Consider the following 9,875-nt stretch of genomic DNA (forward strand, 5'->3'; position numbering starts at 1 on the left):
CCATTGGAGCAAACAACTTTGAGCTTAAGCCTCAATTAGTTTCTCTAATGCAACAGAATTGCAAGTTCCATGGACTTCCAATGGAAGATCCTCATCAGTTCTTAGCTGAATTCTTGCAAATCTGTGACACAGTCAAGACTAATGGGGTTGACCCTGAGGTCTATAGACTGATGCTATTCCCTTTTGCTGTAAGAGACAGAGCTAGAATATGGTTGGATTCTCAACCTAAAGAAAGCCTGGACTCTTGGGAAAAGCTAGTCAATGCCTTCTTGGCAAAGTTCTTTCCACCTCAAAGATGGAGTAAGCTTAGAGTGGAAGTCCAAACCTTCAGACAGAAGGATGGAGAATCCCTCTATGAAGCTTGGGAAAGATACAAACAATTAATCAGAAGATGTCCCTCAGACATGCTTTCTGAATGGAGCATCATAGGTATCTTCTATGATGGTCTATCTGAACTATCCAAGATATCTTTGGATAGCTCTGCTGGAGGATCTCTTCATCTGAAGAAGACGCCTACAGAGGCTCAAGAGCTAATTGAAATGGTTGCAAATAACCAATTCATGTACACTTCTGAAAGGAATCCTGTGAACAATGGGACTAGTCAGAAGAAAGGAGTTCTTGAGATTGACACTCTGAATGCCATACTGGCTCAGAACAAAATATTGACTCAACAAGTCAATTTGATTTTTCAAAGTCTGTCTGGAATACAAAACACACCTGGCAGTACTAAGGAAGCTTCATCTGAGGAAGAAGCCTATGATCCTGAGAATCCTTCAATGGAAGAAGTGAATTACCTAGGAGAACCCTATGGAAACACCTATAATTCTTCATGGAGAAATCACCCAAATTTCTCATGGAAGAATCAAGAGAGACCCCAACAAGGTTTCAATAACAATAATGGTGGAAGAAACAGGTTTAGCAATGACAAGCCTTTTCCATCATCTTCTCAGCAACAGACAGAGAGTTCTAAGCAGAATACCTCTGACTTAGCAACAATGGTCTCTGATCTAATCAAAACCACTCAAAGTTTCATGAATAAAACAAGGTCCTCCATCAGAAATTTGGAAGGACAAGTGGGACAGCTGAGCAAGAAAATTACTGAACTCCCTCCTAGTACTCTCCCAAGTAATACAGAAGAAAATCCAAAAGGAGAGTGCAAAGCCATAACCATGGCCGAATATGGAGAGGAAAGAGAGGAGGTGGACGCCACTGAGGAAGACCCCAATGGGCGTGCACCAATCTCCTCTGGGTTCCTCAATGAGGAACAATGGGAATCTGAGGCTCAAACTGAGACCATAGAGATTCCATTGGACTTACTTCTGCCATTCATGAGCTCTGATGAGTATTCTTCCTCTGAAGAGGATGAGTATGTCACTGAAGAGCAAGTTGCTAAATACCTTGGAGCAATCATGAAGCTAAATGACAAGTTATTTGGAAATGAGACTTGGGAAGATGAACTTCCCTTGCTCACCAAAGAACTGGATGACTTGTCTAGGCAGAAACTGCCTCAAAAGAGGCAGGATCCTGGGAAGTTTTCTATACCTTGTACCATAGGCACCATGACCTTCAAGAAGGCCTTGTGTGACTTAGGGTCAAGTGTAAACCTCATGCCCCTCTCTGTAATGGAGAAATTAGGGATCTTTGAGGTGCAAGCTGCAAAAATCTCACTAGAGATGGCAGACAACTCAAGAAAACAAGCCTATGGACTTGTAGAGGATGTTCTGGTAAAAGTTGAAGACCATTACATCCCTACTGACTTCATAGTCCTAGAGACTAGGAAGTGCATGGATGAATCCATCATCCTTGGCAGACCCTTCCTAGCCACAGCAAAGGCTGTGATTGATGTTGATAGGGGTGAACTGATCATTCAAGTGAATGAAGAATCCTTGGTGTTTAAGGCCCAAGGACATCCCTCTATCATCATGGAGAGGAAGCATGAAGAGCTTCTCTCAAAACAGAGCCAAGCAGAGCCCCCACAGTCAAACTCTAAGTTTGGTGTTGGGAGGCCACAACCAAACTCTAAGTTTGGTGTTGAACCCCCACATTTAAACTCTAAGTTTGGTGTTGGGAGGTTTCAACACGGTTCTGAGTATTTCTGAGGCTCCATGAGAGTCCTCTGTCAAGCTAATGACATTAAAGAAGCGCTTGTTGGGAGGCAACCCAATGTTTTATAGTTAACTATTTTCCTTTGTTATTTTATCTTCTTTTGTAGGTTGATGATCATAAGAAGTCACAAAAATAATGAAAAAAGCAAAAACAGAATGAAAAACAGGAAGAAAAACAGCACACCCTGGAGGAGAAGAAGCTGGCGTTCAAACGCCAGTAATGCTAGCTGTTGGGCGTTTAACGCCCAGTCTGGCACCATTCTGGGCGTTTAACGCCAGAAAGGGGCACTAGACTGGCGTTAAACGCCAGTAAAGGGCAACAACCTAGCGTTAAACGCCAGGAATGGGCACCAGCCCGGCGTTTAACGCCAGAAATGGCTCAAAACGTGAATTTTGATGCCATTTGGTGCAGGGATGACTTTTCCTTGACACCACAGGATCTGTGGACCCCACAGGACCCCACCACCACTCTCTCTCTTCTTCCCCCATTCACCAATCACCTCAATACCTCTTCCCCAAAAACCCTTCACCTATCAAATCCCATCTTTCTCTTCACCGCTCACATCCATCCTTCATAAATCCCCACCAACCTCACCCTTCAAATTCAAACCACTTTCCCTCCCAAACCCACCCATCATGGCCGAACCATTACCCCCCTCTCTCCTATATATACCCTTCTTCAACCCTTCATTTTCACACAACCTAAACACCCCTTCTTTCCCTTCTTGGCCGAACACACCACCTTCTCCCTCTTTCTCATTTCTTCTTCTTCTACTCTCTTCTTTCTTTTTGCTCGAGGACGAGCAAACATTTTAAGTTTGGTGTGGTAAAAGCGTTGCTTTTTTCGTTTTCCATAACCATTTATGGCATCCAAGGCCGGAGAAACCTCTAAAAAGAGGAAAGGGAAGGTAAAAGCTTCCACCTCCGAGTCATGGGAGATGGATAGATTCCTCTCAAGGGTGCATCAAGACCACTTCTATGAAGTTGTGGCCTTGAAGAAGGTGATCCCCGAGGTCCCCTTTTCACTCAAAAAGGGTGAATATCCGGAGATCCGCCATGAGATCCGAAGAAGAGGTTGGGAAGTTCTTACCAACCCCATTCAACAAGTCGGAATCTTGATGGTTCAAGAGTTCTATGCCAATGCATGGATCACAAAGAACCATGACCAAAGTGTGAACCCGAATCCAAAGAATTATCTCACTATGGTTCGGGGAAATACTTGGATTTTAGTCCGGAGAGTGTGAGGGTGGCGTTCAACTTGCCTATGATGCAAGGAGATGAGCATCCTTATACAAGAAGGGTCAACTTTGATCAAAGGTTGGACCAAGTCCTCACAATCATATGTGAAGAGGGCGCACAATGGAAGCAAGATTCAAGAGGAAAGACGGTTCAATTAAGAAGGCATGACCTCAAGCCCGTGGCTAGAGGATGGTTAGAGTTCATACAACGCTCAATCATTCCCACTAGCAACCGGTCCGAAGTTACCATAGACCGGGCTATCATGATCCATAGCATCATGATTGGAGAAGAAGTGGAAGTTCATGAGGTCATAGCCCAAGAACTCTACAAGGTGGCGGATAAGTCCTCTACCTTAGCAAGGTTAGCCTTTCCTCACCTCATTTGTCACCTCTGTTATTCAGTTGGAGTTGACATAGAGGGAGATACCCCCATTGATGAGGATAAGCCCATCACCAAGAAAAGGATGGAGTACACAAGAGACCCCTCTCATCAAGAGATCCCTGAGATGCCTCAAGGGATGCACTTTCCTCCACAAAATTATTGGGAGCAACTAAACACCTCCCTAGGAGAGTTGAGTTCCAACATGGGACAACTAAGGGAGGAGCAACAAAGACAAAGAAGAGACATTGAGGAGCTCAAGCACTCCATAGGATCTTCAAGAGGAAGAAAGAGCCGCCATCACTAAGGTGGACCCCTTCTTTGATTTCCTTGTTCTTTATTCTTCTGTTTTTCGAATTTTAATGCTTATGTTTATCCATGTTTGTGTCTTGTGATCATTAGTGTCTTAGTGTCTATGCCTTAAAGTTATGAATGTCCTATGAATCCATCACCTTTCTTGAATAAAAACGTGCTTAATTGAAAAGGAAAGAATTGCATGAATTCTGAATTTTATAATAGTTTAATTAATTTGATGTGGTGGCAACACTTTTGTTCTCTGAATGTATGCTTGAACAGTGCATATGTCTTTTGAATTTGTGGTTCATGAATGTTGGCTCTTGAAAGAATGATGAAAAAGGAGACATGTTACTGAGGATCTGAAAAATCATTAAAAATGATTCTTGAAGCAAGAAAAAGAAGGAAGCAAACGAAAAAAAAAAAAAAAGAGAAGGAATAAAGTTGTGATCCAAGGCAATAAGAGTGTGCTTAAGAACCCTGGACACCTCTAATTGGGGACTTTAGCAAAGCTGAGTCACAATCTGAAAAGGTTCACCCAATTATGTGTCTGTGGCATGTATGTATCCGGTGGTAATACTGGAAGGCAGAGTGCTTTGGGCCACAGCCAAGACTCAATAAATAGCTATGTTCAAGAATCATCATACTTTACTAGGAGAATCATTAACACTATCTGGATTCTAAGTTCCTAAAGAAGCCAATCATTCTGAATTTCAAAGGATAAAGTGAGATGCCAAAACTATTCAGAGGCAAAAAGCTAAAAGCCCCGCTCATCTAATTAATACTGATCTTCATAGATGTTTTTGGAGTTCATTGCATATTCTCTTCTTTTTATCTTATTTGATTTTCAGTTGCTTGGGGACAAGCAACAATTTAAGTTTGGTGTTGTGATGAGCGGATAATTTGTATGCTTTTTGGCATTGTTTTTAGTATGTTTTTAGTATGATCTAGTTAGTTTTTAGTATATTTTTATTAGTTTTTAGTTAAAATTCACTTTTCTGGACTTTACTATGAGTTTGTGTGTTTTTCTGTGATTTCAGGTATTTTCTGGCTGAAATTGAGGGACCTGAGCAAAAATCTGATTCAGAGACCAAAAAGGACTACAGATGCTGTTGGATTCTGACCTCCCTGCACTCGAAGTGGATTTTCTGGAGCTACAGAAGCCCAATTGGCGCGCTCTCAACGGCGTTGGAAAGTAGACATCCTGGGCTTTCCAGCAATATAATAGTCCATACTTTGCCCAAGATTGATGGCCCAAACCGGCGCTCAAAGTCACCTACAGAAATTCCAGCGTTAACGCCGGAACTGGCATAAAATTTGGAGTTAAACGCCCAAACTGGCATGAGAGCTGGCGTTTAACCCCAGAAAAGGTCTCTACACGAAATTCCTTCATTGCTCAGCCCAAGCACACCCAAGTGGGCCCGGAAGTGGATTTTTATGTCATTTACTCATTTCTGTACACCTTAGGCTACTAGTTTTCTATAAGTAGGACCTTTTACTATTGTATTTTTGGATCTTTGGACATCTTGGTAGCTATCTTCGTTTTATGCTATCTTAGATCATTGGGAGGCTGGCCATTCGGCCATGCCTAGACCTTATGTTTATGTATTTTCAACGGTGGAGTTTCTACACACCATAGATTAAGGTGTGGAGCTCTGCTGTACCTCGAGTATTAATGCAATTACTATTGTTCTTCTATTCAATTCCGCTTGTTCTTTGTCCAAGATATCACTTGTTCTTCAACATGATGAAGGTGATGATTGACGCCCATCACCATTCTCACTCATGAACAAAGTGACTGACAACCACTCTTGTTCTACACGCATCTGAGGCTTAGTGAATATCTCTTGGATTCCTGATTGCACGATGCATGGTTGATCGCCTGACAACCGAGTGCTCGCCTGACAAACGAGCCAACCATTCTGTGAGATCAGAGTCTTCGTGGTATAGGCGAGAACTGATGGCGGCATTCAAGAGAATCCGGAAGGTCTAACCTTGTCTGTGGTATTCTGAGTAGGATTCAATGACTGAATGACTGTGACGTGCTTCAAACTCCTGAGGGCTAGGGCGTTAGTGACAGACGCAAAAGAATCACTGGATTCTATTCCGGCCTGATTGAGAACCGACAGATGGATAGCCTATGCTGTGACAGAGCATCAGGAACGTATTTCCAATGAAAGGATGGGAGGTAGCTGCTGACAACAGTGAAACCCTACACGAGCTTGCCATGGAAAGGAGTAAGAAGGATTGGATGAAGGCAGTAGGAAAGCAGAGAGACGGAAGGGAAGGCATCTTCATGCACTTATCTGAAGTTCCTACCAATGAATTACATAAGTATCACTATCTTTATCTTTTATGCTATTTTCGTTCATCATCATATACATTTGAGTTTGCCTGACTAAGATTTACAAGATGACCATAGCTTGCTTCAATGCTAACAATCTCCGTGGGATCGACCCTTACTCACGTAAGGTATTACTTGGACGACCCAGTGCACTTGCTGGTTAGTTGTGCGAAGTTGTGTAATGCCATGGAATTGAACCACCAAGTTTTTGGAATTCATGACCAGGGATTATGAGAGTTGTGAAAAGTATTGTTCACAATTTCGCGCACCAGCCAGCCCCCATGGTCTAAGGACTAGGCATCCAGAGATGTCTAATACACTAGTAAAAAGTTCTATTTATACTAGACTAGCTACTAGGGTTTACATGAGTAGGTAATTGATGCATAAATCCACTTTCGGGGCCCACTTGGTGTGTGTTTGGGCTGAGCTTGATCTATCCACGAGCTGAGGCTTCCTTTGGAGTTGAACGCCGAGTTATAGCGTGTTTCTGGCGTTCAACTCCAGGTTGTGACGTGTTTCTGGCGTTTGACTCCAGACAGCAGCATGTACTTGGCGTTGAGCGCCACTTTACGTCGTCAATCCCCGAATAAAGTATGGACTATTATATATTGCTGGAAAGCTATGGATGTCTAATTTCTAACGCCGTTGAGAGCGCGCCATTTGGAGTTCTGTAGCTCCAGAAAATCCATTTTGAGTGCAGGGAGGTCAGATTCCAACAGCATCAGCAGTCCTTTTGTCAGCCTTTTTCAGAGTTTTGCTCAAGTCCCTCAATTTCAGCCAGAAATTACCTGAAATCACAGAAAAACACACAAACCCATAGTAAAGTCTAGAAATGTGAATTTAACATAAAAACTAATGAAAACATCCCTAAAAGTAGCTTGAACTTACTAAAAACTACCTAAAAACAATGCCAAAAAGCGTATAAATTATCCGCTCATCACAACACCAAACTTAAATTGTTGCTTGTCCCCAAGCAACTGAAAATCAATTAGGATAAAATGAAGAGAATGTACTATAAATTCTAGAATATCAATGAATATTAATTATAATTAGATGAGCGGGACTTGTAGCTTTTTGCTTCTGAACAGTTTTGGCATCTCACTTTTTCCTTTGAAGTTTAGAATGATTGGCTTCTCTAGGAACTTAGAATTTCGGATAGTGTTATTGATTCTCCTAGTTAAGTATGTTGATTCTTGAACACAGCTACTTATGAGTCTTGGCCGTGGCCCTAAGCACTTTGTTTTCCAGTATTACCACCGGATACATAAATGCCACAGACACATGACTGGGTGAACCTTTTCAGATTGTGACTCAGCTTTGCTAGAGTCCCCAGTTAGAGATGTCCAGAGCTCTTAAGCACACTCTTTTTGCTTTGGATCACGACTTTAACCACTCAGTCTCAAGCTTTTCACTTGGACCTTCATGACTCAAGCACATGGTTAGGGACAGCTTGATTTAGCCGCTTAGGCCTGGATTTTATTTCCTTGGGCCCTCCTATCCATTGATGCTCAAAGCCTTGGATCCTTTTTACCCTTGCCTTTTGGTTTTAAGGGCTATTGGCTTTTTCTGCTTGGTTTTTCTTTTTCTATTATTTGTTTTTCGCCAAATTTTTTTTTTCGCAAGCCTTTGCTTTTTCACTGCCTTTTCTTGCTTCAAGAATCAATTTCATTGATTTTTCAGATCATCAATAACATTTCTCTTTGTTCATCATTCTTTCAAGAGCCAACAGTTTTAACATTCATAAACAACAAGATCAAAAATATGCACTGTTCAAGCATTCATTCAGAAAACAAAAAGTATTGTCACCACATCAATATAATTAAACTAAATTCAAGGATAAATTCGAAATTCATGTACTTCTTGTTCTTTTAAATTAAAAACATTTTTCATTTAAGAAAGGTGAAGGATTAATGGAATTATTCATAACTTTAAGACATAGTTACTAAACACTAATAATCATGAAGTAGAGACACAAAACATAAATGAACACAACATAAAAACCAAAAAGCAGAAAGAAATAAGAACAAGAAATGAATCCACCTTAGTGGCGTCTCCTTCTTGAAGGACCAACAATGTCCTTAAGCTCTTCTATGTCCCTTCCTTGCCTTTGTCGCTCCTCCCTCATTACTCTTTGATCTTCTCTTATTTCATGGAGAATGATGGAGTGCTCATGATGTTCCACCCTTAATTGTTCCACATTGTAGCTCAAATCTTCTAAGGAAGTGTTGAGTTGTTCCCAATAGTTGTTGGGAGGAAAGTGCATTCCTTAAGGCATCTCAGGGATTTCTTGATGATGAGCTTCCTCATGCATCTCTTGAGATCCGTGGAGAGTCTCTCTTGCTTGCTCCATCCTCTTCTTGCTGATGGGCTTATCCTCTTCAATGGAGATGTCTCCTTCTATGATAACTCCAGCTGAGTAACATAGATGGCAAATAAGGTGAGGAAAAGCTAGCCTTGCCATGGTGGAGGGCTTTTCGGCTATTTTGTAGATTTCATTGGAGATGACTTCATGAACTTCTACTTCCTCTCCAATCATGATGCTATGAATCATGATGGCCCGATCCACAGTAACTTCGGATCGGTTGCTAGTGGGAATGATGGAGCGTTGAATGAACTCCAACCATCCTCTATTCACAGGCTTGAGGTCCAGTCTCCTTAGTTGAACTGGCTTGCCTTTGGAGTCTCTTTTCTGTAACACCCTACCATACAGAGTCTTATGCTTAAGTCATAGTTCAAAAATGGCAAGGTATTACGACCTCTAAAATAAAAATTTAGTACGTATAGTAGTATGAATGATTGATTATAACTAGGAGCCTTTGTAGAAAAAGGGGGTAAACAAAAATCGCAACTCAAAGCGCAACACTCCGATCGATAACGTAACGAACAAGGATAACCAACGTGTGATTATATATATACAAAGGAGTGTCAAAAACAGGAATATCAAGACTCAATCTGGCTGCGAAGATAACCGGTCCGAGCATAGTAATTATACATGATAAAAATAAGGAAAACCCCAAAGGAAACCCAAAGGGACACAAATACATAAAACCTATTCTCCAAAATCTCCCATAAGAGGAGTCATCACAGTTTGTATTATTTAATGGAGATAAAAGTATCTAAGCAAAACATATAAACCAAAAATAATCCCGAGAACAAAGGATCTTCGCAATTCTAGAAGTCTCCAGCATGCCTCAGCGGGAAACTTCACGTCCTGCATCTGAAAACCACAAAATCGCATGGGTGAGAACCAGAGGTCCCAGCATGGTAACAGCTTCCACATATATAATACATAATGGAGGAAAGCCGAAGGCAATCCTAGAACTTCCTCCAGATAATATCAAAGCTTATAAACAAGCTAAACCATATAAGGCATCTGACTAAAGATTCTTCAGTCTAACTAATACTTCCCTTCCAATTCCTTCAAACCTCCCATCCACCAGCAGGAGTATAATGTAGCAACACAAATATATCAAACAAGAAATTACAAATAGGAGCAATTAAGGTAATTAGACAAT

The 9,875-nt window shown here is 41.3% G+C and overlaps 1 non-coding gene across 1 annotated transcript; it reads right to left on the bottom strand.

The window, feature by feature from the left end:
* Positions 1-302: 302 nt before the first annotated feature.
* On the bottom strand, positions 303-410 carry LOC130951928 (small nucleolar RNA R71). Its single transcript, XR_009074154.1, has one exon. It is a non-coding gene; the product is annotated as a small nucleolar RNA R71 (small nucleolar RNA).
* Between the last annotated feature and the right edge of the window lie 9,465 nt (positions 411-9,875).

The sequence above is a fragment of the Arachis stenosperma genome, chromosome 1, assembly GCF_014773155.1.
Source record: "Arachis stenosperma cultivar V10309 chromosome 1, arast.V10309.gnm1.PFL2, whole genome shotgun sequence".
Classification (NCBI taxonomy): domain Eukaryota; kingdom Viridiplantae; phylum Streptophyta; class Magnoliopsida; order Fabales; family Fabaceae; genus Arachis; species Arachis stenosperma.